The 12,603-nt window shown below is 37.3% G+C and overlaps 1 long non-coding RNA gene across 1 annotated transcript in view; it reads right to left on the reverse strand.

The window, feature by feature from the left end:
- LOC136793994 (uncharacterized) overlaps positions 1 to 11,340 on the reverse strand; it is a 49,116-nt gene extending 37,776 nt beyond the window's left edge. The window contains exon 1 of the long non-coding RNA XR_010840134.1: positions 11,258 to 11,340. This is a non-coding gene — a long non-coding RNA (uncharacterized lncRNA). The remainder of the gene's footprint in view (positions 1 to 11,257) is intronic.
- Positions 11,341 to 12,603: the final 1,263 nt, after the last annotated feature.

Raw genomic sequence — 12,603 nt, forward strand, 5'->3', positions numbered from 1 at the left:
GCACAGCACAGGCTCCAGATGCGCAGGCTCAGCAGCCATGGCTCATGGGACTAGCCGCTCCACGGCATGTGGGATCTTCCCAGACTGGGGCACGAACCCGTGTCCCTTGCATCGGCAGGAGGACTCTCAACCACTGCGCCACCAGGGAAGCCCCTCTCTCTTTTTATCTTAACTGATTTTTAATATGAAGACAAAAATTGTAAAATTGTATTTTGGGCATTGTATAAAGATGTAATATATATGACAAAATAGAACAAAGGAGGGGTCAGAGAATGAAGTTACACTGGAGCAAGGAAATGACACTGGTCAGTAACTTGAATCTATGGAAAGAAGTGAGGAGTACCAGAATGATAAATAAGTAAAGTATTTTGTAAGTAAAATATATGTCAGACCCATAGAGCAACCATTAACAAAATGAGTCAGATTATGTATGTTTTTTTTTTTTTTTTTTTGGTATGTGGGCCTCTCACTGTTGTGGCCTCTCCCATTGCAGAGCACAGGCTCCGGATGCACAGGCTCAGCAGCCATGGCTCACGGGCCTAGCCACTTGGCAGCATATGGGATCTTCCTGGACCAGGGCACGAACCCGTGTCCCCTGCATCGGCAGGTGGACTCTCAACCACTGTGCCACCAGGGAAGCCCCAGATTATGTTTTTTAAATGAATAAATGAATTAAAATGGTACACTAGAAAATAACCACATAATATAAAAGAAAGCAATAAAGGAGGGATAGAGGAACAAAAAGACATGAGAACTACAGAAAACAAATAGCAAAATGGCATACATAAATCCAACTATGTCAATAATAGCATTAAATGTGAATGAGTTAGTAAAACAACTATATCCCAATTTAAAAAAATGTGAATGAGTTAAACACTCCAAAGAAAAGGCAGAGATTATCAGACTGAATAAAAAAACAGGTTCCAACTATATGATGTTATAAAAGACACACTTCAGCTTTAAAAATACATGCAGTTTGAAACCAAAGAAATGAAAAAAGAAATACCAAGTAAACACTAGGTATAAGTGAACTGGATTGGTTATCGAACTCTCAGAAAAAATAGACTTTAAGGTGAAAACTGTTACTAGAGAAAAAGAAAAACATTTTATAAAGGATCAATTAATTGGGAAGATATAACAACAAATATATATTATTTGACAACAAAGATCTAAAATACATGAAGCAAAAGCTGACAGAATTGAAGGGAAAAATAGATAATTCAACAATATTTGGAGACTTCAATACTTTAATCTTGACAACGGGTAGAACAACGAAACAGAATTAGCAAGGATATAAAAGACTTGAACACCATTATTAACAAACCAGACCTAACTAACATCTGTATAACAATTTACCAACAACAATAGAATGCAAATTCTAGTCAAGTGCACATGGAATATCTTCCAAAATAGACCATATGTTAGGCCATAAAACAAGACTCAATTTAAAAGGATTGAAACCATACCAAGAATGTTCTTTGACCACAGTGGAATTAATTACAAATCAACAACACAAGAAAATTTGGGAAATCCACAAATATGTGGAAATTAAACAACACACATTTAAATAACCCATGGATCAAAAACAGAAATAACAAGGGAAATTAGAAAACATTTGGAGCTGAATAAAAATAAAAACACAGTGTGCCAAATGTATGGGATGCAGTTAACACAGAGTTCAAAGGGAAATTTATAGCTATAAATGCCTACATTACAAAAGTAGAACTATCTCAAATCAATAACCTAACTTTCTATCTTAAGGAACTAGAAAAATGTGAAAAATGTTGTAAAGGGTATTATTATCAATTTGATAGAACTGGAATACAGATAGATTAGGTAAAAATATTTTAATTAAGGTTAAATTTACTAATGTTGACATATGTACTATGGTAGTGAAAGAGAATATCCGTATTTGTGGGGAATACAGATTGAACTACTTAGGAATGAAGGTTCAGAAACAATCAAGGAATCTCTTTCTTCCTCCCTTGCCATCCCTTACACATACACAACCATATGCCTGTGTGTGTGTGTGTGTGTGTGTGTGTGTGTGTGTGTGTGTGTACAGGGAAGGAGGAAAGTGATAAACCAAATGGGATAAAATGTTAATCAGTTGAATTTACATAATGAATATATGGATACCCTCTGTATTAATGTTATTCTTGCAGCTTTTGTGTAAGTTTAAAATTATTTTAAAAATTTTAAAAAGCAATAGAAAAGATCAATGAAACTAAAAGCTAGTTCTTTGAAAAGATAAATAAAACTGATAAACCTTTAGCCAGAATCATTAAGAAAAAAAGGGAGAGGGCTGAAATCAATAAAATCAGAAATTTAAAATGAAGTTATAACCAACACCACAGAAATGCAAAGGATCATAAGAGACTACCGCAAGCAACTATATGCCTATAAAATGGACAACCGAGAAGAAATGGACAAATGTTTAGAAAGGTACAATCTCCCAAGACTGAACCAGGAAGAAACAGAAAATATGAACAGAGCAATTACCAGTACTGAAATTGAAGCAGTAATTAAAAACTCCCAAAAAACAAAAGTCCAGGACCAGATGGCTTCACAGGTGAATACTACCAAACATTTGGAGAAGAGCTAACACTTGTCCTTCTGAAACTATTCCAAAAATTGCAGAGGAAAGAACACTTCCAAACTCATTCTATGAAGTCACAATCATCCTGATACCAAAACCAGACAAAGATATCACAAAAAAAGAAAATTACAGGCCAATATCACTGATGAACATAGATGCAAAAATCCTCAACAAAATAGTAGCAAACAGAATTCAACAATACATTAAAAGGATTATACATCATGAACAAGTGAGATTTATCCCAGGGATGCAAGTATTTTTCAGTATCCATAAATCAACCAACGTGATATACCACATTAACAAATTGAAGAATAAAAACCATATGATCATCTCAATAGATGCAGAAAATATCTTTTGATAAAATTTAACATCCATTTATGATTAAAAACTCTCCAGAAAGCAGGCATAGAGGGAACCTACCTCAACATAATAAAGGCCATATGTGACCAACCCACAGGTAACATCATACTCAATAGTGAAAGGCTAAAAGCATTTCCTCTAATTTCAGGGACAAGACAAGGATGTCCACAATTGTCACTTTTATTCAACACAGTTTTGGAAGTCCGAGCCACAGCAATCAAAAAAACAAATAAAGGAATCCAAATTGGGAAGGAAAAAGTAAAACTGTCAGTTTGCAGATGATATGGTACTGTACATAGAAAATCCTAAAGACACTACCAGAAAACTACTAGAGCTCATCAATGAATTTGGTAAAGTTGAAGGATACAAGATTAATACACAGAAATCTGTTGCATTTCTATACACTAACAATGAAATATAAGAAAGAGAAACAAAGAAAACAATCCCCTTTATCATCACATCAAAAAGAATAAAATACATAGGAATAAACCCACCTAAGGAGGCAAAAGACCTGTACTCTGAAAAGTATGAGACACTGATGAAAGAAACTGAAGATGACACAAACAGGTGGAAAGACAAATATATGATGTGGAAAGACAAATATATGATATCTCTTACATGTGGAATGTAAAAAAATTACAAATGAACTTATTTACAAAACAGAAATAGACTCACATAGAAAACAAACTTATGGTTACCAAGAGGGAAAGGGAGTGGAGGGATAAAATTGGGAATTTGAGATTAACAGATACATTCTACTATATATAAAATAGATAACCAACAAGGACCTACTGTATAGCACAGGGCCTCGCAGCCAAAAAAAAAAAAACAGAACATAAAACAGAAGCAATATTGCAACAAATTCAATAAAGGCTTTAAAAATGGTCCATATCAAAAAAAAAACAACATAAAAAGGAATATAAAAAGTAGCATATTTTTAACTAAATTAACTCTATAAAATTGTTAGAAATAATGGTAAAACTGAACTTTTGACCTTCTGCAAATAGAATATAATCTTATAAAATAAAACACTTAACAGGCAAAAAAAAAAAAAAAGATATGTATCCCCATGTTCATTGCAACATTATTCACAATAGCCAAGATATGGAAACACCCTAAGTATCCATCAATGGATGAATAGATAAAGAAATTGCCACACACACGCACACACACACACACACAGAGCAATACTACTCAGCCATCAAAAAGAAAGAAATTTTGCCATTAACAACACGGTTGGATTTCAAGGGTGTTATGCTAAGTAAACTAAGTCAGAGAAAAACAAAAACTGTATGATCTCTCTTATATATGGAAGCTGAAAACAAAAACAAACAAAACCCAAAGATACAGAAAAGAAATTGGTGGTTGCAAGAGGTTGGGGGAAAGGGGTAGGAGAAATGGGTGAACTGTTTTTCTTTTTTTAGTTTAAATAAATTGAATAAAAATTTTAAAGAAAAACCATAACTAAACTGACATTCTTTGAAGCATAATTAGACTAATTCCTTTGCCAATTATTCTATCTTTTCTTGAAAAAAATGGAAGTTGCAGTACAAATTGATTTCATAATTTTCTTTTGCTTATCACTGTGAATCTGAGTCAGTTTTTAGAGAATTTAGTCTAACAGATGATTTCTTTTCTATGTTATTTTTTGTAATTTTAAGAATACATGCTAAAAAATATACATGCTTACTTTAAAAATGGAAAAGAAAATATAAAATTTTTATTTTATTTACAGATGGTACAAAAAGTGTTTTCCTGTGTTTAAAAAATTGCTAATTGTGACAATGTTTGAATATGCTTCACTATATGGGGAATCTATTTTAACACTTTGTCAAACAGCAATTTCCCTCCATTGTTTTTGTACCATCAGTGCAAATAACAACACAGTGAAAAAGGCAAATAATATTTTTATTATGAAAAGAGTTTGACTTAATAGATTTCCTGAAAGGGTCTCAAGGAAACCACTTGTTTCCAGAACCACAAATTATAATGGTACTTGTTCTGTATCTACATAGGAAGCAGAATAAAATGTAATGAGCATAAAATTTATGTTATGTGTATTAGGAATTATTAAAAAGTCCAGGTGAGTTTTCAAATAGACTGTCCACTTCTGGATTTGCCTCATTGCTTCCAAATGGTGATGTTTATTTCCTTCCTTGGTTTTCCATATTTCTTATAAACTGAGATTTGACCTTAGGTTGGGTAATATTCAGGTTCAACATTTTTAGCAAGAATAAATACATCATGGTGGTACCACCATAAAGACTTTCACAAAAGAAGGGAAACATCTACTATAAGTATGATTACACAGATTTTCTTCTTCAGGATCTATATAGCCCAATCCTAGAGGTGGAAAGACATAAAAGAGTACCATAGCTCCATGGTCACCTGTTAGAACTGGAAAACACCTTCACGATAGAAATCTAAGGTAATTGGCTTACCCGAAGTCATGCAATTGTTTAGAGGAATTTCATGAGCAGATTTGCCCAGCTGTGGCCATTAAAAAAAAAAGCAAAGAATGATTTTCAAAATCAGAGTTACTGTTTTTTTTTTTAAATCACTACCCCACCCAAGTATCCTAAAAAATGGTAATTTGATGATTTTTCCACTTCACTAGGAAATATCTTTCAGTGACGGATAAACTGAAGAACTTCAAAGTTTTAAAATTTATTTATAGAGCATTTTAGTATCACTGCATGAAAGATTCTTCACCTATGTTGTGACTGTGGTTTTTTGTGAGTGGGGCGTTCACAAGGTTCTGATTTAATGATCTCGGTTAAAATAAATATAAACCAAAACCAACAAAGTGACAAATAGAAAGCAGGATCAAAGACTATTATGGCATTTCCTGGTAGTGTCAGTATAATTAAGATTCTATTAGTTTTCTCAGAGGTTAATACTTTCACAGTGAAAATATGCTCAAGGCTGAAACTTGGCATGCAAATATTTAGCCCAGAGCAGTTCTTTTTAAGGAAAATCTAATTAAGTTAGTCAGTGAAGGAAAGTTAAGAATGGCTGCTCTGAAACCACAGAAAGAATTTTTTCCATTTTAGAAGTCTTGTCATGTCTGGCAGTGGTGAGAAGGTAAGTGAGTTCTCTGGAATTTACTGCTAAAAAGAAAAGAAAACTGTCATTTCAGTCTCCCCTTCCTATACCAATCCTCATTCCATAATAGAATGTAACCATTCACGAATAATACTTTTCATGATAAATTTGAAAGACTCCAGCAAATGTTAACTGGGACCTAGGTGGCAGAAGCATTAGATCATGCTGTAAACATCTGACACTGGTGGTTACAAATAATTTGAGAATTACATTTTTGTCTCGTTATCAAATTGAAAAGAAACACCGTCTCAATGAGACTGAAAAATTGTCGAATGTTTCTGTGCCACTCATAGTTTAGCTTAGCTTGTAGCTTCTACTTAGAGTTGTGGCTTGAAGCTGAGTTATGCTGCTTTTGCAGAGTTTCAATTCTAGAACCAGTGATTTGCTTCCGTGGCCCCAGAGAATCATAGCCCAGTTTAGGATCAGGAGGAGGACAAACCTCTGGCCAGCAATCTTTCAATATCATAAGCAGAATTTCCTGGACTGTGGGGAAGGTGAGTGAGTGAGTTCATGGAAACTGTTTCTGTTTCATTCTAGAATTGTTGAATCTGGATTCACTCGCAACAGACATATACTTTAAGTACAAAGGAAGTCCCCCCAGGCCCCTGCTTTGCTTAACTCTTCTTAGTAACCCAAATAGGCTAAAATTAGTGGCAAAATAAGCTTACTTTTCAGGAAAATAATAAGAATCCCTTTTCTGAAAAATTCAATTTGCTTTTATTTACGCAATTTTATCAGCAGGTAGAATGACTTTCCCAGTTTTACAGAGGGAGAGATTCAAGCACAGAGCCAATAGCTCTACAATAGCTCCAGGGGCAGCCATTCTCATCATAGGCTCTTTGTGACCAGGGCCCCCTGCTGTTGTGCAGTACACAGCCTGTGCAGCCGTACGCCGTGTCCCTGCACATCAGCAGACATACTCCCCTTCAGGAATGTCAACCAGGCAGACCCAGTCCTGAACAGGGCATCAGCCAGGGAGGGCCAGGGAAAATAAGTTCAGCTCTGATGAACTTATGCAGAATGTTGCAATCGGGATATATAGAAACAGTAATTTTATAGAAAATATACAGAAATATGTATGGAAATGTATAGACATTTTAATTTCAGCATACGTATGTTTGTGTTTTACAGTCAAATATTGTTTTTACTTTTATTTGCAGTGCTTAAGCCTCTGAAAGATCATAATCTAGCCCTGGTGACACCCTTTCGTCTTCTCTTTTGTCAGCCTTCCCTTCTCTTTTACCACTTACCTACCTACCTACCTACTTTCTCCCCAAACTAACCTTATTCCAACCCCTCTCACCATTAAAACAAAAAACAAACATCTGCTCAGTTACTTTCCGGTCTATCTTGGCAGTCCAAAATACCCCAGCCTGGGCTGGCTTCTGACAGTCCAGTCTGTTTCCTAAGCTAATAACTCACAGTGGAATTTCAAGCACTGGGGTAAATGGAGCTGCATGTTTAGGGGTTTAGGCAATTTAAGCAGATTTTTAAAACACGTCGCAAATCATACCACACATCTGTCTCCTTATTCATGAATGTTGATGGAAAATCTAGTTTCTACTTATTATATAGAACTAGTTATCGGGCTTCCCTGGTGGCGCAGTGGTTGAGAGTCCGCCTGCCGATGCAGGGGACGCAGGTTCGTGCCCCGGTCCGGGAAGATCCCACGTGCCGCGGAGCAGCTGGGCCCGTGAGCCATGGCCACTGAGCCTGCGCGTCTGGAGCCTGTGCTCCGCAACGGGAGAGGCCACAACAGTGAGAGGCCTGTGTACCGCAAAAAAAAAAAGACAAAAAAAAAAAAAAGAACTAGTTATCTGTGTTTATTTAGAACATGTGTTCAAACTCACCCCCCACCCTAGGCGGTGTGTCAGAAAGCAAAATAAAAGACCTTTCTCCGAGAAAAGGGTGGCCACCTCCAAGCTAGATTTAGTGATATTGCATTGTGAACAAATTACAGAGGTAAGAGGCAGACCGTGTCATCGGACTGGTCAGTCCCCTGGAGAGTAGAAACACTCCAAAGGGTCAGAAATGTCCTTTTTTTTCCAATTGGCTCAGGCCTTGGAGACCGTTAGGTGTAACCCATCCGCCCTTGGAGTCAAGGATTATATCAGTTAGTCTCGTGAATTCTTGATCCAGGAGCATCCTGTAGGTGTCTCAGAAGCAATAAAGAGAACTATGACAGAGTTACTGAGAGCCAGCCCTCAAGAAGAAGCCTAGGGACAACCAGGGGATCAGGAGGGAGAGTGCAAATGAGGAGTTAGGAGCGCCGTTGGGACAGGCTGTAGCTCCCGCCACAGGGCACTAACCAGCACAGAGAGCTGATTGGGAAAAGGCAACCCCAAGCTGAAGACAATTTCTGATTAAGATGGAATCTTCCTGTTCGTTACAAAAAGGAAAGCATTTCCTCCTTCATGTAAATGTGGTGTTCCCACACGGAAGTACATCTACCCCACAGGTAATTTACTAAGAACAAGTTATCGGCAAGTACTCAATTCTAGCTACACAGAACCAGCACCAAGTCCCATTCTGGTCTTAGAACAAAGAAATTCGAGTTTTCATTTTCCTGGCTATACTTAGTGAAAAGCAAATCACATTCTCTGGGGCAGGGGTGTGGAGTGGGAATGGTTCAACATTCTGAAGGATAGGCAAGTGTTGACCTATGGTGAAAAAAGTTCCTTAGTGGTAAACGAACTGGACAGAATCTAAATGCCTCCGATTTGGGGAGGGGAAATATAAATGTCTATACATATGTTAGGTCTGATGTCCATGACCAAGGACAAGTTAGAAATCGGGTTCTTTCTCAAAAAGTTACTATTCAAATATATGCACTTAAGAGCAGCTTTCCTCACTGGTACACTGGACCAGTCCCTACATGAAGAAAAGAACACCCATCTGTTTTTATAAAATTTTAGGACTTTCCTGGTGGTGCAGTGGTTAAGAATCCCCCTGCCAATGCAGGGGACATGGGTTTGAGCCCTGGTCTGGGAAGATCCCACATGCCGCGGAGCAACTAAGCCCATGCGCCACAACTACTGAGCCTGAGCTCTAGAGCCTGCGAGCCACAACTGCTGAAGCCCGTGTGCCTAGAGCCCGTGCTCCACAACGAGAAGCCACCACAGTGAGAAGCCCGTACACCACAACGAAGAGTAGCCCCAGCTCACCGCAACTAGAGAAAGCCCACGTGCAGCAACGAACACCCAACACAGCCAAAAATAAATAAAAATAAAATTAAAAAAAAATTTTAAATTTGTTAAACGATTCTCAGTGACTTATTATTTTAATTTCTACAAATGTTGAAAATTGTTTAAATTTATCATTTTAACCCTTTTAGAATAATACTTGCTCAGTGAAGAAGGCTTTCCATGTGATTTTTTAAATAGAGGAATAACTGAAGTGCTTTTAAGCATATCTGGCTACAGTGTTGATACATTCTGTCACAAAAGCAAATCTGCGATATGTATAGTTCAGGCAGATTGGTGGAGCAGTTCCTTTTCAGTGTTTACTTGCTTGAATTGTATTTTGCTTATTTAGGTAAACTGTTATACATTAATTGATACTATACTTTGGGATAAAAAGGAAAGGGGCTTATATTAGTCAGCTAAGGGGCCTATAATAAAATACCACAGACTGGGTGGCATGGCAGAAATTTATTTTCTATCAGTTCTAGAGGCTGGAAGTCCAAGATCAAGGTGACTGTGGGGTTGGTTTCTGGTGAGATCTCTCTCCTTGGCTTGCAGATGGCTGCTTTCTCACCATGTCCTCACATGGCCTTTTCCCTGTGCATGGATGGGCTCATGGTGTCTTTTTCTCTTCTTTGAAGGACATCAGTCCTGTTGGATCACAGCCCCATCCTTATGACCTCATCTTATCCATAATTACCTCCTTAAAGGCCGTATCTCCAAATGCAGTTACACTGAGAGAGCTTCAACATATGAATTTGGGGGGTGGGAACACAATTTAGTTCACAACAGAGCAACAATAAGAAGAGTATTTAGGTTTGAGATGCTTATTAAATGCTTAGAGCCCTGCCTGCTATGTTTTTATGAAACTAAATCTTGACCTTATTTCCAATGTCTTAGAAATAGACTTAAACCAAAGAAAAAAGAATTACATCTATTTTCCAGGGAAAAGAAAAGTTTCCTTAGTATGGGAGAGGAAAATACCCATGATGTTGAAAAGAATAAGTCGTGTTTATTCTCTCAAAGCCATAGTAATATTTTTGTGTTATTTCACGTGCCACATGTTCTCATCACCACAGGCTGCTACACACAGAAAGTTTTCTTGTTTTCTATTGTCCATGCACACTGCTAATTTAGACTGAATCTCACAAAATGGACAGCTACACATGCTTCATTTAGTTTCCCAAAACATCCCATATGAATGTCCCAAATTAGGAAGCTATTGAATAAAAAGAGAGCTTAGTATCTAGTTGATAGGTGGCCTTACTATTAATACATAAAAAATAATTTCCAAATTATTTCCACATAAACCTATTGTTTCCCAAGATTTCCTAAGCTGCCTCCTCTGTTGTGCCTAAACACTTACTGGAAAGTAGTGTTTAGAAAAAGGCATACGCTCTCTGAAGTTTCTTCTACTCTCATCTTCGTCTTCAACCCCACCCATAAAGAGTATCCAACTTTGCTTAGAACTTTAAGGGCAGATGTGGCTTAAATAAGAACTTCAACTTCAACCCACTTCATTTATCTCCTCAATGGGCTTGCAGTGTTGCTCAGCCCTAGATATCATGCTCTCATGAGTGCAGAATTTTCCCAGCTTTTCCCTGTCATCCTAGCACCTCATAAGTTTACAATCCAAGAAGCAAAGAAGAAAAGAAAATTAAAAAGGCAATCACACTAAGGACAAGTGGGAAAAATTTTAAGTGAGCCAGTAGATGGATGATAAACTACAATATAGAGTGTCCGAGTTGGAAAGAACGTTAAAGATCATCTCTAATTTTCTCATTTTTATCAAAGACAAAAAAGCAAACACAAAAGCACACTAATGGAATCTGCTCTGTGGAGATCATGGAGTGGAGCAATGACCATAGAGGATCATAGGAGCATAGAGTAGAGCAAGAGTGAGTTGGCTGAGAGAAGGGAGGAAAGCTATGGCCAGTCTCACAAGGCATAGACATGGCACCAGGCAACAAACCCCCATGGTTAAGATCATAAGCTCTGGCATCACACAAACCTGGATTTGAATACCAGCCGCCGTCACTCAGTAGCTGTGCGACCCTGGAAAAGTTGTCTGTCCTCCCATTGACTCACTGTCTTCATCTGAAAAACAGGATAGTAACAGTATTAATTAAGAGAATTTTTAATCCTCTGGTAGAATTTTTTTACATGGACTATGTATAGTGCTTAGACTAGGGCCTGGTCCATAATGCTCACTAAATATTAGTGACTCATTATGTCCCCTTTGAACAACCTAGAAATACTTCATAGAGATTTAGGAATTTCAGGAATAGTTTGAATAATAGGTATGAGGAAGAGGTAAGACTCATACAAACTCAATTATGGAATTTTCAGTTTCCACAACATATGGATTGAGGTAATATAAACTCCTCTTCAACTATAAACATATAATCAAGCCAAAAAAAAAAAAAACAACCAGAAGACAAAAATATTACCTACATAGTTGAGTGAAGAGGAGCAAAGTAAATTCTGAGCCAGAAATGAAAGAGGAACTTAGCTAGAGTTGTTGGCCATGGCTAGGATGAGGGGGTGTTAATGCCCGTGTGGGAACACCTGGGACCATGAACTTGCAAATGATAGAGGTCTAGAACTGAAACCCTTCAACCCTGGAAAGGCTGACTTCTCTGGCAAAGAATGATCAGAAGAGGTCTATCCACTAACCTAGAGGAGTAGCAAGAAATTTGCCTAAGGATCTAGGGGAGAGCTTCCATGAGAAGTTATTGTTAAAAGGAGTCCTGGAAACTGAAACTCCTGTTATAGCAATATTGCTACAACCTAGGCATGGTGAATTTCTATACACACACACACACCACAGATCACTGATATGGATGCGCTCATAATGAAAAGCCAGGAGATAAGGTAATAATATCTTTAAAATGCTGATGAAATATATTAATCTAAAAATTCTGACTGAAGTGAAATGAATACACTTTCATTCAAGACTGAAGTGAAATGAATACACTTTCAGGCAAAGTTTGAGAACTGTTTTCCAAAAGAACCACTAATGCATGTCTTTCTCTAAGAAGGAAATTGAACCAAGGAGGAAGGAGCAGGTAGTAATGATGAACAAATTTATAAACCTAAGTATGTGTGAACAAGCATTGGTTGTTAAACACAAACAAACTACAACAATTCCTTTCTCTCCTGCAGGAAGAAGTGTGTGGAGAAAAAAAAACAGGAGTGGATTTTGCTGGTCCTAGGGCCATAACTTATATTAGTTCCAATAAGAACATCACGTCTATCACTGGACAGGCAATGCAGCCAAACTATAATAAAAGAAACTGCAAAAACATAATTTCAGGTGAACATAAACAGCCAAAGTAACCCAGAGGTCAACATTGT

The sequence above is a fragment of the Kogia breviceps genome, chromosome 4 (genome assembly GCF_026419965.1).
Source record: "Kogia breviceps isolate mKogBre1 chromosome 4, mKogBre1 haplotype 1, whole genome shotgun sequence".
Classification (NCBI taxonomy): domain Eukaryota; kingdom Metazoa; phylum Chordata; class Mammalia; order Artiodactyla; family Physeteridae; genus Kogia; species Kogia breviceps.